Below are 18923 nucleotides of genomic sequence, written 5' to 3' on the forward strand. Positions count from 1 at the left end.
CATTGTGCCCCCCTCGCTGTAAATCTTCCTGACTAATCCTACAAGCAGACAAATTCCACCCCTTCACTGCTAAGGTCCCTATATACCGGAAAGACTTCTACTCTACTGCTAGATTTTGGAATCCCCTTCCCTATTTCCTGCTTTCATGAGCGTACTAACATGCACAAGTTTAAATGTAATGTGAACAAACATCTCCTTTATCAACTCAACATTCACTGTTAGACACGATCTGAAATAGTAGACTTTACGTTTCAAGTTGCAATATGCCTTCTTTAGAGGTGAAAAAAGTAAATAAAAGAAAGATAAGCTGTTAAGAGAAATGTTCTTAGGCTAGAAGTAGTAGTTCCTGATATGTTGTGATATAATATAAAACTAACTCAGGAGTCTTTGGCAACATTAGCAACCTGTAATTGTTAAGTTACTTTCGAAATTCCATTCTGCATTTACTAATCAGTTCGAATAAATGAGTATATATAAAATGCGTAGTAAGCTAAGACGGTCATGGTTGATCTACTTCAAAAACATACTTACACAGTTTTCAAATGAGTACTCATGTTTGAAAATTGTGTATGTTCTGCAGTAGATCAGCTGTAACCATCCTAGCTTATATATTTTAATCTTACGATCTGACTCTAAGTGGTAGTACCTTTCAAGGATTCTATGTAAGGGTTAGACAGCAACAATTGTTCTCAGTCTATCTGATTACAAAATATACGACCATAAAACAAATTTATCGACAAGCTAATCTGTAGAAAATATATTTACGCGTTATTCATCCATCTAAACAAATTTTGTACTTTTTTTTTAACACAGGCATCACCACATTATCAAGGCCAAGAGGCCACTCGAGGATAAGGGTTAAAGAGTGTACAGTAGAAATTGGACAATATAGTAATCAGTTCGGTAAATTTGTTAACTTATATGGAACGGCTCATCAAGAACTTGTTTATGTTAGACTTGAAGACAACCATATTGTAGTCAGCTGGAAAGCAGGACAACGGAAGACAATTCCACAGGCGTGCAGTTCTAAGAAAGAAGCTTTGTTCATGGAATCTACGTTTAGGTCAAGGCACAGATAAAGAGTGGGGGAATTATTGATAGTGTTTTCAGCTAGACGGGTATTTCTTGTGAAAGTTTGGCGAGGGGGGGACTATAGACTGAAGCTCAGTCGAACACTTTCCATGAAAATAACGATACATCAGAGACAAACTCGCAACATCTCTTCTGTGAGATAGAGGTTGCAAGGAAGAGAAAAGGACATCTCCTACGAGGCTACGAAGTCTATTTTGAACTCTATCAAGGCAGGACAAGTCATTTCTAGCAGCTCCTGCCCAGATGTGGCAACAGTATTCCATCCTTGGACGTACCTGGCTCTTATATAGATAGAGAATAGCAACAGCAGTGAGGTATATACTGGATCGATAGAAAGATCCCACAATTTTTCCAGCGGCCTTGGAAACAGATTTGATGTACGTGTTCCATTTAAGATTAGGAGTAACGGTCAAACCCAGAAGCTTGTCAAAACTTGAGGCCTCCTGAAGACGAGAGCCATTCATTACAATTGATGCCAGATGTGGATCAGGGTGTTGATGATGTAAAGATAAAAGCTTGGTTTTCGATGCATTAAAAGTAACCAACCACTCCTTTCCCCATTATACCACGTGCTGAAGATCAGAGGAGAGAGAATCGGAGAGAACTTGGTCGTTTACTGCCTTTGATATACTTGTTATAAACCATTCTTGGTGCATAATTACTATTTCCTGTTGATTTCAGTGTTATGTGATCAAAAGTTTAAATAAATTACACACAGACAGACACACATACATTTACAGTTTTGTTTATATAGATTACCACTTATGTTTGAATTCGTGTTTTAAAATATGACATATGACGTTACGTCATATACCTATGATAATTCTGTTGAAGTAATGTTTTAGCTTTAATTACTTTCAGAGATTCAAATAATTTGTTTTAGTTTTAAAGAATCTCAGACTGAAAATCTCATAGTTTGGATCTATGGTCATGGCACCATATTTAATTGCTCATATTTACTGTGCCTCCCCACGAGGGCAGAGTTAGACACCAGGGTCGTGTTTTAATGTGGAGAAAGGAACAAAAATAAAAAGTTGTCTCAGTTTTGAAGGATTTCTCCTCCACTAACTGAGAACAATAAAATCGGAGTATCAGAACAGATACAACACTTTGTGAACTTATTATTTACTATTAATGCAACATTCTCCAATGTCTAAAATTATGAATCGAAATGTGCATAATTCTGCAGTGGATTTATCGTGTTTTAAAAACATTTTGACGGACAAATATTTATGTAAGTTGCTGCTTTAGTATTAGCAAATTATCAGTTTTTAAAATAAGATTGCGAAGGAAATGTTGTATTATTACCGATATGGCTTTTGCATTGAATTATGAATAAAATCGATTATTAAAAAAAACATCTTTTTCTATTCTAAAATTATGTAATTTACTTGTTTACAAAATTGTTAAAACGATAATATGTAATTATTATGGTTATTAAAATATTAAATAAACCGACTTGTTATAAATTTATAACCATGTTTGTACAGATGTCGGCGTCTATATATCAATTTCTAATATTATTAGAGGTAAATTCCAAACTCTACTAATATATAAAGTTCAAATTGTGTGTGTGTGTGTGTGTGAGAGAGAGAGAGAGAGAGAGAGAGAGAGAGAGAGAGAGAGAGAGAGAGAGAGAGAGAGAGAGAGAGAGAGAGAGAGAGAGAGAGAGAGAGTTCCCTCCTCACAGGTTCCGAAACGACTGGATCTATCTTTTGCAAATTTCACACAAAGCTAATCTATATGTCTCGCAGCGTTCTTAGATGTTTTGTACAGTAATTCATCTGATAAGCATCGAAAATCGAAAAAATTCGACCTTAAAAATAGCTTTTACTCTCCTCTAGAAAAAAAAAAAGAATGATTATTACAGAGGAATATTTTACGTCACACCAAACAAGTGAGAGAACAAACTTTCAGCAAATCATTTCTTCTTAAAAAATAGATCCATTACAATCTGGAGATATAGCGTATATAAGGCATTCGACAACAAATCGAATGATCCCCCTGTTCAAACCCGGGTATACCTCACCATTTAATTTTATGTTTTTGTTATTAATGAGTTCAGTTTAAGATAAAAGAAGAGTACCATTTAAAATCGCAGCAAATCATTTCTTCGTTTCTATATTTTAAAAGTAAACATTAATCAGAAGTAACTTTTCCCGGGCATTCACTGTAAAACCCAAATATAAACTGACGTATATTGTAAACAAACGCATACGGAATTTGATGAACGGAGTTATTATTATTATTATTATTATTATTATTATTATTATTATTTTATTTATTTATTTTTTACATAGGCATAAGCACTTATCAAGGCCCAGAGACGACTCGAGGATAAGGGTTAAGAGTGTACAGTAGTCAATTGGACAATATAATAATCGTTAGTAACGGAAATTCGGTAAATTTGTTAGCAAGTGGAACGGCTCATCAAGAACTTGTTTACGTTAGACTTGAAGACAACCATATTGTAGTAAGCTGGAAAGCAGGAAAATGGAAAACAATTCCACATGCGTGCAGTTCTAAGAGATAAACTTTGTTCATGGAATCTACGTTTAGGTTTAGGCACAGATAAAGAATGGGGGAATTATTGATAGTGTTTTCAGCTATTTTATTATTTTGCGAAATAGTACACCTTATAAATTATTCCTCATAATATATAAAAATCAATAGACGATTGAGCTTTTAATAATACATACGCAATTATCATAAATTAAAATATCATATTTAAGCGTATTAGACAATCGGGCAACGCCGGGCGGCCAACTTGTAATATCTATTTATTTAAGTTGTTGCTTTATTATTACTAATTTATCTGTTTTTAGAATAGGATTTCGAAGGATATAGTGTATTATTACGATATGGGGTTTGCATTAAATTATGAATAAAATCGATTATTTTTTTTATAAATCTTTAACTATTTGATAATTATGTTATTTACTTGCGAACAGAATTTTTAAAACGATAATATTTAATTATTATGGTCATTTAAATATTAAATAAACGGACTTGTTATAAATTTATAAGCATGTTTATCTAGATGCCGCTGTTTCTATATTCATTTCTAATATCATCGGAAGTAAATTGCTTCAACGTATTCATATATATTTAAGAGGCCAAAATCTCTAGTGTATATATATATATATATATACTAGCATGGGTGCCCGGCGTTGCCCGGGTGTTTGGAGGTGTATGCTGAGCAAAAAAAAGGGGTAATTTTTTAAACTTTGACCCCTATTATGACCCCTGAAAATTTATTTTTTTGGCCTCAAATCAAGTTATTAAGTTAGATCTATGTCCACGGAACCTATATCTAAAATTTCAAGGGTGTAGACCCAAAATTGTCGGAGAAGTTTGCTAGAGTTCTCAAAGCTCAAATCGTTGAACTTTGACCCCTTAATCGCCAAATTTCTGGCTAAAAACCGATCACATAGATTTTTCCAAATCTCAGTACCCTGTATAATTTCGAGTCTGTAGACTAAAAATTGACAGAGTTATTTCGTAGGGAAATGTATACAGACACACACACACACACACACACATACACACACACACACACACACACTTTCACTTTTATAGATATGTAGATTTAAAATTTGAGTCTGACAGAATGACAAAGTGATATTGCAAACCGATATATTAAACAAACGAACTTCAAAGAGACAAATGAACACATAAGTAAAAAAAAAAAAAAATGTATTAGAAAACATTTCTTGATTATTCCACGTTTTTTTTACAGACCTGACGACTGAGGTTCGCTCTTAATAAAAATTGTTTTTTATAGTCTTAATTTTGACTTCCTTTTTCATAAAAAACTAAAAGAAATCAAGAAGGAAAAGAAATTTAATTTTATTCTTTTTTCATTAATTTCTTTCTGTGCAAAGCAATTCTTTCAAACTTAATCTGTTTCCAAAATGTTTTTATTTCATTCCCCTCCCCCTTCATTCATTTTCCTCCGCATCCTGGCAAGTATTAAAATAAACCATTTATAATATTTATTTATGGATTTATTTACTTATCATTTCTTTTGTATCGGTAAATGAATTCTATGCACCCACCATGTTTAAGTTTGGGAGTAAAAAATGTACGATGAACAGAAGGATAGGGAAAATAATGTATATAAATACGCAATCATAGGTCATTATAAACATCATATACATTTACAAAACTTCCAAATTGGATTGAAATAAAGAACACGATGATTTATACTGAAACTCATCTAATATTAATAATAAAAAAATAATAAAAAAAACACAAGTTGTTTGTTTAAGTATTATAAGCAATTAAATATTTCGTTGTATTATAGATTTTAAAGATTAGAATGCGTTCTTTAATTACTTATAAATTACATTTTAAAAAGTGAAGGAACACGATTTGATTTGTAGTAAAATTGAAGTTTATTTAATAAAATTAAATGAAAATTATGCATGTAAGAATATGAATATTTGAAGCAGAACACAAGCAAAACATTTGATATGAGTTAAGACAATAAACAAATATTAAAATTAAACAATTTTTTTAATCAAAATGATTTTTTTTTAATCAAAATGAACCACAATATTTTTAAATACAAATGAACCACAATATTTTTTCAAAATCAAAAACAATATTTTTAATGGGTTTGTATTACTGTACACATAGATTCGAAAAAGTTGCCAAAAACAAATATATAACAAATAAATGTTATCAAAGGCAAGATAAGTTACTTTTCTACCAAACTGGATATATTTTTCGTATTTTTATTCAATGTAACATGTTTATTCAGCTCGAAAACCATACAGTGTTTACCGATGTATTGGAAAATTCAAGATGGCGTCTTAGTCCCTCTTGAACACGGTAAGTTTGGGAAAAGGTGTTATAAATAAAAAACTGAATAAAATACTGTTAAAAACTCGCTCAATATGTTACCGTGACATAGGTTGACATATATTCGGCGGGTTTTTAATAGTATTTTTTCTAGTTTTTTATTTATAACACCTTTTCCCAAACTTACCGTGTTAAAGAGGGAGTGAGGCGCCATCTTGAATTTTCCAATACATCGGTAAACACCGTATGGTTTTCGAGCTGAATAAACATGTTACATTGAATAAAAACACGAAAAATATATCCAGTTTGGTAGAAAAGTAACTTATCTTGCCTTTGATAACATGTATTTGTTATATATTTGGTTTTTGACAACTTTTTCGAATTTATGTGTACAGTAATACAAACCCGTTTTTCGAGCTGAATAAATATGCTACATTGAATAAAAACACGAAAAATATATCCAGTTTGGTGGAAAAGTAACTTATCTTGCCTTTGATAACATTTATTTGGGTAATCTCCAAAAATACCGTTAGGGCTTACAACATGGCCGCCAGAAGAGTCAACAAAAAACTGCGAATAAAATATATAAAACTCGTAATTTCTGTTTTTAAAGTGGGTTGTCAATTTTCTTTATGAAATATACTTCCAAAATAAACTATTACAGTCGTTTAAAACATAATAGAAGTATTATTTTTTATTTTTTAAAAACAATGTTTACAAAATGTCTACGAACGTGCGTAGACATTTTGTAAACATTGTTTGGTTGCCATAACAACGTGACGGTAGTGAACGTGTGTGTGTGCGTGTGTGCGCGTGTGCTTGCTAGTACTACTATTAAGTTTGTCGGAGCGTTTGATTTCGTGTAGTTTAGTTTCGTATTTTTTTAATTTGTGAATAACAAGTTATTAAAAAATTAAACCCTTCCAAGATGGACAATAAATAAAGCCATAATATTTTATGGTAAAGGTAAGAGCGTAGAAACCATTGTTTTTTAGGAGATGTGATTATTGGATTAACCAATCAGAAATCGTCTGTGGCACACACATCTCTGTTTTTATAGATATATAGATAGATAGAAGATAGATAGATAGAAGATATATATATATATATATATATATATATATATATATATCGACCATCGGAACACCCTCTCAAGTGAAACCATTTTTCCTTTTTACCTCAGAAGGAGTGCTACGAATTTGTACCCTTCTCTTACTGGCCCCTCTCCTTCTCCACCTGAACTCGCTGACCATACGTTTGGTTATACGTTGAGAACATCACCAACCTGGCCTCCTATAACACCAAAGTCAACCTGATCGCTGGCATCCGCCGAGTATTCACCGGGCTCCCGCTGGCGCTTGTGGCGCTTCCAGTTTTGGACCCGCATCGAGGCAGTGATTGAGGCTGAAGTCGGCTATATTGAATAGATATCAGGTCTACTACATAATCAAGTTACCTGAATGGATTTTTTCAATAAAAGTTTTAAAATGAAGTGTAGCGTTCTTTAGGGGGACACTTTTCTCGTTCCATCCTGTATCTACCTTTCTATCCATCTATCTATCTATCTATCTATCTATCTATCTATCCATCTATCGGTCTATCTATCTATCCATCTACTTATCTATCGTTCCAACTGTCCACTTGATAAACATTCCATCGCGCAGCATCCCTATTGTTGAAATGGTTGAGCGTCACATTTTATCTCAACACTGTTCTTCTTTATCGCTCACTCGCACGTTTTCACGCGCGTATTGACATATCACAAACGTTTCGCAATGCGCGTCCATTGATCGTCACAGTCAACATCACCCCCCTCCATTGTTCGGACCCGGAAGCTTCCATCCGATAGAATTACATATTTTCGCAATAAAAACGGACATATAATATTTAATCTATCCTGTTTTCCCCGCCTTGTTTATTTATTTATCTACTTTTCCTCCGTGTTTTTACATTTTTTTCTTTCACCCTGTAGCGCAATATTCATCACGAAATTCAGCAGAACAATATCGAAGTCGATTTTGTTTCTATCGAATTTTGCCAGAGGACCCGGGTCATTCTATCGATTTCTTTAGCTGAGAATTCATTTCCAATACGAAAGCTGCGTAAAACAAACAATAGCAATTCGTTTTGTAAAACGATTCTGTTTGCCATAAAAGTCCGCCCGCCGGTAGTCAAGGATCCCCCTCTTTAAATTCGACAAAATATCGATTCAACAATATATATATATATATACTAGCAAGCCGTCCAGCGTTGCCCGGTCGCAGCATACACTTACATATTTTAATTTATGCAGATTTCGTATTAATTATTATAATCAGTTCTCTAGTAGATATTATATCTTACTCAATATCTCGTAGTGATTTCAAAAGTAAAAGTATATATGATTTGGGTGCCATTAGCCAAAATCGAAACAAAAACACGGATCCGTTTCCTTAGGACAAAGTCCTGGTGGCTGAGCTATTTTTCCGCTTCCACTCTCACTTCGGTGAGATTTGAAGTTGGAGTGGATCGATCTGATCAATTGGATGGCCACATCATGCCCTAATATCTACACGTACATTCACAACTTTCTATTCAATGTGATTCTTCTGAAAAAAAAATGAAAACTTAATTTTTCTTACTAACTTAGTCCAAATAGATACTAACTGGCAATAGACAAGGGCCCATTACGTCGGGGACAAAGAAGATTACTAATGCCAAAGAGAAAAGTTTTCAAAGTGTAATATTTTTGTTATGACTCTAGGAAAGGACCGTGAAGAATAGCTCGAACAACGGTTTAGGTAAAAAAAGAAGAATGTATTGTACAAGAAAGTGATGCAAAGAAAAGGTTAGTTATATAGTTTCTCGTCTCGCGTTAGGTTGCGATACTTCTGCACGAGGTTTTTTATATATATAATAATTAGAAGAGTTCATTACGAGTGAATGAATAAGTCCTTATGATAGTTCACAATGCGCGTCTGTCGATTTTCACAGTCAGCATTGTCCTATATAATGCTTTTTAGGAAGTAATATTTTCGTAATGTGATGATTCCTGAAAGTAATGCTTCCATGTCTCAGTAGAATTCTCTTTAATAATAATATTTTCACTTTCATTGCAAAACCTCCTCCTAATAACACTGTATTTTAAGAAAAAAGTATTGTTGTTGATGTTTGAATATTTAGAAATATGTATTTTTACAGATAGAATATTAATGTTAGAAATATGTATCAGGAATGTTAAGGTGAGAATGTCAAAACGAACAAGAATGTTAAAACGTAAACAATGCAGATAATTTAGTGATGACATCACGTGATCATAATGTTACGTGTACTAATGACGTAATTAGATTGTTAGAAGAGAGTACAGTTTCATTCTAGACTTACGGTAGCACATCTAAGACAGTAAACGACCAAGTTCTCTCCAATTCTCTCTCCTCTGATCTTGATCACGTAGTACAATGGGGAAAGGAGTGGCTGGTTACTTTTAATGCATCTAAAACAAAGCTTCTCTCTTTAAATCATCAACACTCTGATCCACATCTGGCATCAATTGAAATAAATGGCTCTTGTCTTCAGGAGGCCTCAAGTTTTGACAAGCTTCTGGGCTTGACTGTTACTCCTGATCTTAAATGGAACACGTACATCAAATCTGTTGCCAAGGCCGCTGGAAAAATGGTGGGATCTTTCTATCGATCCGGTAAATATCTCACTGCTGATGCTATTCTCTATCTATATAAGAGCCAGGTACGTCAAAGGATGGAATACTGTTGCCACATCTGGGCAGGAGCTGCTAGAAAGGACTTGTCCTGCCTTGATAGAGTTCAAAATAGACTTCGTAGCCTCGTAGGAGATGTCCTTTTCTCTTCCTTGCAACCTCTATCTCACAGAAGAGATGTTGCGAGTTTGTCTCTGATGTATCGTTATTTTCATGGAAGGTGTTCAACTGAGCTTCAATCTATGGTCCCCCCTCGCCAAACTTTCACAAGAAACACTCGTCTAGCTGTACACACTATCAATAATTCCCCCCACTCTTTATCTGTGCCTAGACCTAAACGTAGATTCCATAAACAAAGCTTCTTTCTTAGAACTGCACGCCTGTGGAATTGTCTTCCTTTTTTCCGGCTGATTACAATATGGTTGTGTTCAAGTCTAACGTAAATAAGTTCTTGATGAGCCGTTCTATACAAGTTATCAAATTTACCAAATTTTCATTACTAATGATTACTATATTGTCCAATCTCTACTGTACACTCTTTAACCCTTATACTTGAGTGGCCTCTTGTCCTTGATAAGTGGTGAGGTATATGTAAAAAAAAACGTTGGTTTCCTTTGCGACTGAAACTGCACTCAACGTGTGTGGTTCCCCAGACAACGTTACAAGTAAATCGTAAGAGCTTATAAAATTAAGATACTCCATCTAGAAAAAGAACCAGTTATTTCACCTGAGTCTTTTTGAAAAAAAAAACTTCAATGTGTAAATACGATAAGTTTGTAGCCTTTTTTTTATTGATAGAACCCATGGGAAACTCTAGTACATTCTTGAAATTCACTAGTTGTGGCAATCAGGCTATAGTAGGGTGTATTTCATCTCTTGCTGTAGCTGTTTCTTTGAAATGATAAAAGTTGATCAGTCATTTCATAATATGTATAGCAATAACATAATAAATTTTCAAGAATCTACGACAATTTTAAATGCTTGTACAAAACAATGTTTGCAAACTTATTCAAGGCACTTCGTATTGTATTAAAAATTTAAAAGCTTTATATCTAATATATGAAAATGCATGGTCTACTTTTTTTCCTTCGCCTCTAAGGGCTCCCAGTTTCCAACTGACTATCACTATATGTGATCTGCTCCAATTATTGGATCCTAATCTACTTCGTAACTTCGAACCCTCGATTCATATATTGAGAAATCACCCTTGTTTATGATGTCAGAAGTGTGGTCCCCAACGAGACTAACTTTCATGTGGATTTACAAATGTCTGCCCAAACACATTTTTGGCAAACAAAGAATTCTCAATTCTAATTGTTTAATACCTAACCTATTTTTAAACAATATATTTTAACTCACATTGTCCATTCTTTTAACTGACATATTTAATATCCAGTTATTCTATAAGAATGGACAATCGTTTTTTTTTCCTGATGTAAATAATATTTAGCTATTTCTAAAAGAATTTAAATTTTCCACTTGCCTGCATGGTTCGATTCTAGCCTTTACCTATTAGCATTTTCACTTTATCTAGTGCTTACATGAGGAGGGAACAGCTGTTTGATGTACAGAATAAACAAACAAACCGAATGGTTTACATGAAGTTTAGCTAGCCGAAAGTCAAAGCTAGAAGCGCGAGCATGTTCAGGAAGTACAATTTATAGTCTCTGTCACAAGTTCTGTATGCCAGCTTACCAGCTGATTCAGGTATATATATTGAGAGATCTTAGAAGTTGGGCGTTTTGATTTCTTTTCTTATCTTTGTAGTCGGGTAAAGCTCTGGTGCGAAGTAGTGGCAGGAATTACCAATTTGCGTCAATAAAAAAAACGTACCCTCCTCAAGTCTTCTATCTACGCTTCATGGATTTGTGTTAAGAAGATAAGTTAACTAATTTATTAGCTAAGATACTTTTAATTGCTCTCTATTGTATGAATCAATTCTAGCCTGAAATAAAACTTTTAGATACTCTCAGCGAACGTCTCTTCTCTCTTTTCTGTATAACGAAAACTTCTATTTGTCTTGTACCACTGATGCGGATCAAGGTCAAAGAAAAATCGATTACTGGACGAAAAACGGTGAAGGAGAAGCAAAACAGTGAGAAATTTATATTTATTTTCAGGCCTTACTTAAAAAAAATTATTTTCTCTTCAGGAGGGTGGAGGAAAGATTTCGTTTTAGTAGTGATTTTAGTAGGGCCTCCTTAGTTTTAATTCTTAAACAAGTCAACCACTTCAATGTTTTGTTGATAGTTGAAAAAATAATAGTTGAAACGATAAATGACTTGGTAACCTTTCGAAATTTGAAACGAATTTGAACGCGTTTAAACTATTTTGTATGATTATGATTATTTATTGCAGCCTTTCATTAAATATAGATGTCATTTGGATATCCTTTGAGCATACTTGTAAAAGGAGTGCAAAAAAAAAAAAAAGCCTGCGGGAATTCTTAATGATAATTATATATTTACCAGCGAATGTAAAACGGAAAAAAATGATTGATGTAATAAGAGTTGAGTATCGTTTAGAGAAAATTGTTAAATTTGTGCCTCAAAACGATCTTTCGCTATTTAGCAAGGCCCATGATGATTGGAGTGGTTTGTTTTGGCGAAATATAAGAATAGAATTATATTTATAAAGACATTCTACGCCAAACCTTGACACATGTGTGCGAGCCGAAAACAAATCTATCTCTTCCCCCGTGGGTATCGAATTGTATCTATTTTCTTGATGCCTCTACGGTCTTTCACAACTGTCGTTTTCCCTTGTTAATACGTGATGATAACGATTCTGAGATGTTGAATCGGAACATAATCGTTAAACATTAACTGCGCATTTCTATTGGCTGCGAAAAGATCGCACGTGTAAATCTTAATGTCATTCTATTTAGCGGTCGTCAAAAGCATTCTTGTTTCCCAAATGGATGTTCAAGTTTCTAATCTAATTTAGCTTTTGACAATATTTTAATGACTATAAGTAATATAATTTCTTTAACACGAGTTAAGTACTATCTACCATTATATGCGGCTCTGTCGGTGGGGCATTAGAATACGCTGACTGCCCCCCTGCAGAGGGTAAAAGTCCCTCAATGGGGGTCCTGGATATGACCTTAAACTATATCCAGTGGTGAGGCCCCAACTTGTGGGCCTTGGCGAGTGTGGAGCCACCTATTAATTACCATTGCTCCCAGGTCCACTCTGACCCGGAGTGGTAGTACCTGTTAGGCTCCCAACTATGGGTTAAATAGAAACCGACGTGAAAACAACAAATGTATTCTATTAAAAACATTTTTTCTTCAAAATCTTTGGATTCGGCATTAAATAACCCAAAAAGGGTTGATATGCCGTAAAACAAAACCAACCAACGAACCAACCATTATATATATATATATATATATATATATATATATATATTTAAAACAGTAATCTACGTACATGCATGTTTGGGGCCCTATCCCACGTCAGCGTAGCTTGACCGTTATTAGGACTCGAACTCTGGACCTTGTGTATTTCAGTCCAGCGTCTTATCCATTACGCTATGATGCCATATACTATTTATTAGTTGTTTACGTCTAAAATAAAAAATGGGCAGTTTCTAAAAAAAAAACCCATCCGATCTTCAAGGTTAAGACGCTAATCTTAATATCGTTTAAAAAAATCAACAACAAAAATTACGTAAATATATATAAACGGTAAAAACGAAACAGTAAATCGTCTATGGCATCATAGCCTAATGGATAAACGCTGGACTGAAATACACAAGGTCCAGGGTTCGAGTTCTAATAACAGTCAAACTACGCTGACGAGGGATAGGGCCCCGAAACATGCATGTACGTAGATTACTGTTTTAAATATATATATATATATATATATATATATATATATATATATATATATATATATTGGTAGATAGTACTTAACTCGTGTTAAAGAAATTATATTACTTAAACGAATCGTCTACCATTACACTCGATTTTATTAATAACAAAGGAAATCCCTCGATCCAGGTTACGAACAGTTAGGGCGAAACCGGTCAGCTAACCTCCCCCATTATTTCTTTTCATTTCCCCCATTTTATTCATGAACATCAAAATAGCTTTTCCTGTGATGATTGCAATAATGAAATTTTGTACCCCGCATAGAATTATATATATATATATATATATATATATATATATATATATATATATATATATATATATTAAAGTGAAAGTGTGTGTGTATGTGTGTCTGTCTGTCTTTCTGTGTATATTCCCTACAAAATATCTCTGTCAATTTTCAGTCTACAGACTCGAAATCTGATATACAGGGTATTGAGATCCGGGAAAATCTTTGTAATCGGTTTTCTGGCCAGAAATTTGGCTGTTAAATGGGCTAAAGTTCAACGATTAAACCTGTGAAAACTCTACCAAATTCCTCCGCCAATTTTGGGTCTAAACATTTGAAATGTTAGATATAGGTCCCTTGGACATGGATCTAACTTAATAACTTGATTTGAGCTAAAAACAATAAATGTTAAGGGATCATAATAGGGGTCAAATTTCTTTTTTTGCTCCAAATACACCTCAAAACACCTCAGCAACGCTGGGATGAAATGCTAATATATATATATATATATATATATATATATATATATATATATATATATATATATATTCCACCAAACCTCTGCCTTTGATTTTAGGGGATACTAAAACTTGCTGCTAGGGTTTCAAATAATCTAACATAACAGCAAAGTGGAGACTTGATCCCAAATATCTCTCAGATGTTATATCTCCCTAGTTTGGAAATAGGGTACGATTATGAATATCTCCAGTATCAAATAATCCTTATATACTATGAAATTTACTTTATGTATGAACACCAAGAGGGGATATATAACACATGAGAAATATTTGGAATCAAGTCTCCCCTTGCTTTTATTTCAGATCATTTCAAATCATAGCAACAAGTTTTAGTCTCTCCTCCATCAAGGCCAGAAGTTTTAGGGAAATATCAGATATTTTGTAATTCATTTGCAAAAATAGAAAAACAAATGCCTATGATTGCAACATCTTATGGCTGTAAAAATTTGCGAAAAATAGGAGCTCGATGATGCATGATCCCTGTAATGTGCGACCTTAAGATCAAATGTCACATAGCTCATTGCACAATTCAGGATATCACATTTCCAACGAGCCTTCCCTGGTAAAATTCTATCAATAGTCGCTAAGATTTGGAAATTATACAATTGCTAAGAACTAGTTTCAGTCTTGCTGCTTAGGTTGTCTCCAAGTTGGCCATAAACAGAATCCGCGGCGTGTTTTACGCAATTTTATGATATATATATATATATATATATATATATATATATATATATATATATATATATATATATATATATATATATAGCATAATAACGTTGACACACTAGTTCTCGTCAGATCAGTCTGGCTAATACTCGATGAATGATCATTATGGGAATTCTAGGAGCAGCTTGTGTTCTCTGCTTATCTTGGCATTGTTTCCAGTCGTTCTGAACCTCCATTTGCCACTGGTATTTAGAAACCCTGACTGTATAAAGGTGTGATTGGAGATTATGATACTTTACCACAAAAAATTTCATTCGCAAGTACCCTTACAGTGGGTATTCACAATTTATTTAATTATTTTTTACGAATAGTTGTGTTTCATCCTGATGATCATCAGTTCAGATAGTTACGATTACAGCCAGTCGGGAGATTCGATATATATATATATATATATATATATATATATATATATATATATATATATGTACTAGCGGTCTATCCCGGCTTTGCTCGGGCCCTATGTCCTGTTCATAACTTTATGCGCTTATATATATATATATATATATATATATATATATATATATATATATTATTCATAATTTTTAAAATATAATTATCCACTGACACGTGTTTCGTCGCCCACGACTCATCATAGTGGCTTAATCTAGCGAGACTCGAAAGCGGAACCTTGTGATAAGAAGCCTAAACCTCGCCACGGTGCTAACATCGCCAAGTTACTAAATGTATCACTTTTACGTAGATGTTTTTTATTTGTTTTTGTTAGCGATACTTTCTTGAATGAATTCAAGTATTTATACGAAAGTGCATTTTTACCTACCTAAATGCTTGTTGGCAATAATTTTCCCATTGACCAATCTGGTACCCCCTTTTTAATGGGGAGCGGCATATATATTATTTTTAAAATATAATTATCCACTGACACGTGTTTCGTCGCTTACTACTCATCAGAGTGGCGGAATCTAGCGAGATTCGAAAGCGGCACCTCGTGATAAGAAGCCTAAACCTCTACCACGCGACTAACCTCGCTGGACTACCAAATGTATCACTTTTACGTAGATGTTTTTATTTGTTTTTGTTAGCGATACTTTCTTGAATGAATTTAAGTATTTATACGAAAGTGCATTTTTACCTAAATGCTTTTTGGGAATAATTTTCCCATTGACCAATCTGGTACCCCCTTTAATGGGGAGCGGCATATATATTATTTTTAAAATACAATTAAAAATGCAGACAATCTTATATGTACTTCCATGTTGCACTAGCTTACACCACTGCATTTATATTTGCCCTCTATCGCCCCTACAACAGTGGGGTTACTATCTTTAAGATCATATCTGAGAAAATTGAACACATCCCGTCTGCTCATCCTTCGGCTAACATTCACATTTGCGGTGACTTCAATGTCCATAATGTGGAATGGCTGACCCACTCAAATAAAACTGATGACGAGGGGAGGTTTTGTCATGATTTTGCCATTGCCTATGACCTCACTCAGATTGTTCATGAACCCACCCGTGTGCCACGTACACACGGTCAATATGCAAGCCTTCTAGACCTTTTCCTAACTACATCCCCTGAACTGTGTTCATGTTCCGTTCTATCTCCTCTGGGATCCTCTGACCACTCCGTTGTAACAGTTAAGATAAAAATGATATGTAATAAGTCTTCAGACGTACCTCTCCACCGTACTATATATCGATACGCTATGGCTGACTGGGATAGCTTCCGTAATTCATATCTGACCTACATCTGCATTCCATGTTTAAAAAGGATGTGTCCTCTATAGTATCAGACCTGACCGAATGGTTAATTGTAGGCATAGACCGATTCATACAATGCCCAAAATTCCAACAAAACTTAACAGCCAGTAATGGTTCTCCCCAGGATGTGCTGATGCCATCGCGCACAGAAATGACTTTTTCCATAGCTACCAACGTAATAGATGTACTGAGACTAAAGCTGCTTTCAGGACTACCAGCAACCACTGTAAAAGAGTAATAAAACATGCAAGAGAGCTATATGCTCAGTCTGTTAAATCCAAAGTAGCTGAGCAGAGGCTTGGTTCCCACCAGTTCTGGCAAATAGCAAACAGGATCTTGAACAGAAGCGTGCATTCTATCCCAACTATCATCAATGGCCCTGAGGTCATCTCGTCAGCATCAGACAAGGCCAGACTATTTGCCAAGAACTTTGCAGCTAATTCTATCCTATGCGACAATGACCATCAACTCCCTGTATTTCCTCCTATAGCAGACGACACGCTATGCAACATACAAATATCTGTGCGTGAGGTCGCCAAGCTAATCAAGAACCTTAATTCCAGTAAAGCAACTGGCGCTGACGACATTCCAGTTATAGTGCTGAAAAAGCTCTAACCAGAACTTGCCACCATACTTACAAAACTGTTTAAGCATTGCCTTAAGGAGAAGTGCTTTCTAACACCCTGGAAAACCTCATCAGTATGTCCTGTATTTAAGAATTCAGGCGAAAAGTCATCTTCCTCTAGGTACAGACCAATAAGTCTCCTGTGTGTCATGAGTAAGTTGTTGAAATCCATATTAAATAAAGAAGTATCAACCACCTCAGCAGAAACTACCTTCTTAGTGACATGCAATATGGTTTCCGCTCTGCAAGGTCTACGGCAGATGTGCTAACGGTTATATCACATAGGATTAGTGAATCTCTTGACAAAGGGTTCCTTTCCAGGGCAATTGCTCTTGACATATCGAAGGCCTTCGATAGGGTATGGCATAAGGGCCTACTTCACAAGATTTCCAGCTACTGTATTACTGGAAATGTTTTCTCAATCATTAAATCATGTTTCTCTGATAGGTTCATAAGAGTAGTGGTTGATGGGCGGAAATATAATCACTAATGCAATTCTCTATCGGTATAAAAGGCAAATACGTCCAAGGATGGAGTACTGGTGCCACATCTGGGCAGGAGCTGCTAAAAACAGCCTATCCTGCCTTGACAGAGTACAAAATAGACTTCGTGTTTAGTAGGGGATGCCCTTTTCTCTTCCGTGCAACCTCTCTCCTACAGAAGAGACGTTGCGAGCCTGTCTTTGTTTTGTCGTAATTTCCATGGCAGGTGCTCGTTTGACCTCCAATCCCTCGTCCCCTCTTGCCAATCTTTCACGAGAAACACCCGTCTGGCTGAAACTACTGTCAATAATTTTCCCCACTCTTTATCTGTGCCTAAATCCAAACGTAGATTCCATGAACAAAGCTTCTTTCTTAGAACTGCCCGCCAGTGGAACTCTCTTCCGTTTGCCTGTTTTCCACCTGACTACAACTTGGACGTTTTCAAGTCCAACATAAACAAACTCCTGACAAACCGCCCCCTTAAGTAAGACACTCTATCAAAACCCCTAATACTAATGATTAATACAATACTATCTCATTGATTACTGTACACGCAATAACCCTTATCCTTGAGTGGCGTTCGGGCCTTGATAAGTGGCGACCCCATGTAAAAAAAACAATCTGAGACAAGAACTTCTAATAGCATTGTGAATTAGTCCGTCTTGTTTTGCGCGATTTTTGTCTCATTCATGCAATTGACGATATCCTTCTAGACAGTTTCTTTTTTGTGCTGTACGAATGTAATCTATGTGTTCGTACAAAATGAAGTGAGTAAAGGAAGTAAAAACTGAATAAAATAAATGGAAAAAAAAACACAAACGAATTTGAAAAATACATTGGCAAGAAAAGCAATTCGGACCAACAATTCATTTATGTAGAAATACAAATAGTAGTACTTCCGGCGGAAGTGGCTATCTAGTATTACGCAAAAACCGAAGAGATCAGTGAGAATCAAAGGTAACTTTGATTAGAAATGGCGGAAGCGCAATAAACTATTTTACAGGGGATTCGTTTTGTGTGGTTGAGGCCACGTGTTTTACATCTACACAGGATGTTTGGTATTAAAGATGTTAACAATGAAACAAGATATTCTCTTTTATGAAGGGAAGTCAGAATTTCTCTCTGTATATCTGTATGCCCAACAGGGTGTCAGGAA

Source organism: Euprymna scolopes, chromosome 33 (genome assembly GCF_053919585.1).
Source record: "Euprymna scolopes isolate OS-2025 chromosome 33, ASM5391958v1, whole genome shotgun sequence".
Taxonomy (NCBI): Eukaryota; Metazoa; Mollusca; class Cephalopoda; order Sepiida; family Sepiolidae; genus Euprymna; species Euprymna scolopes.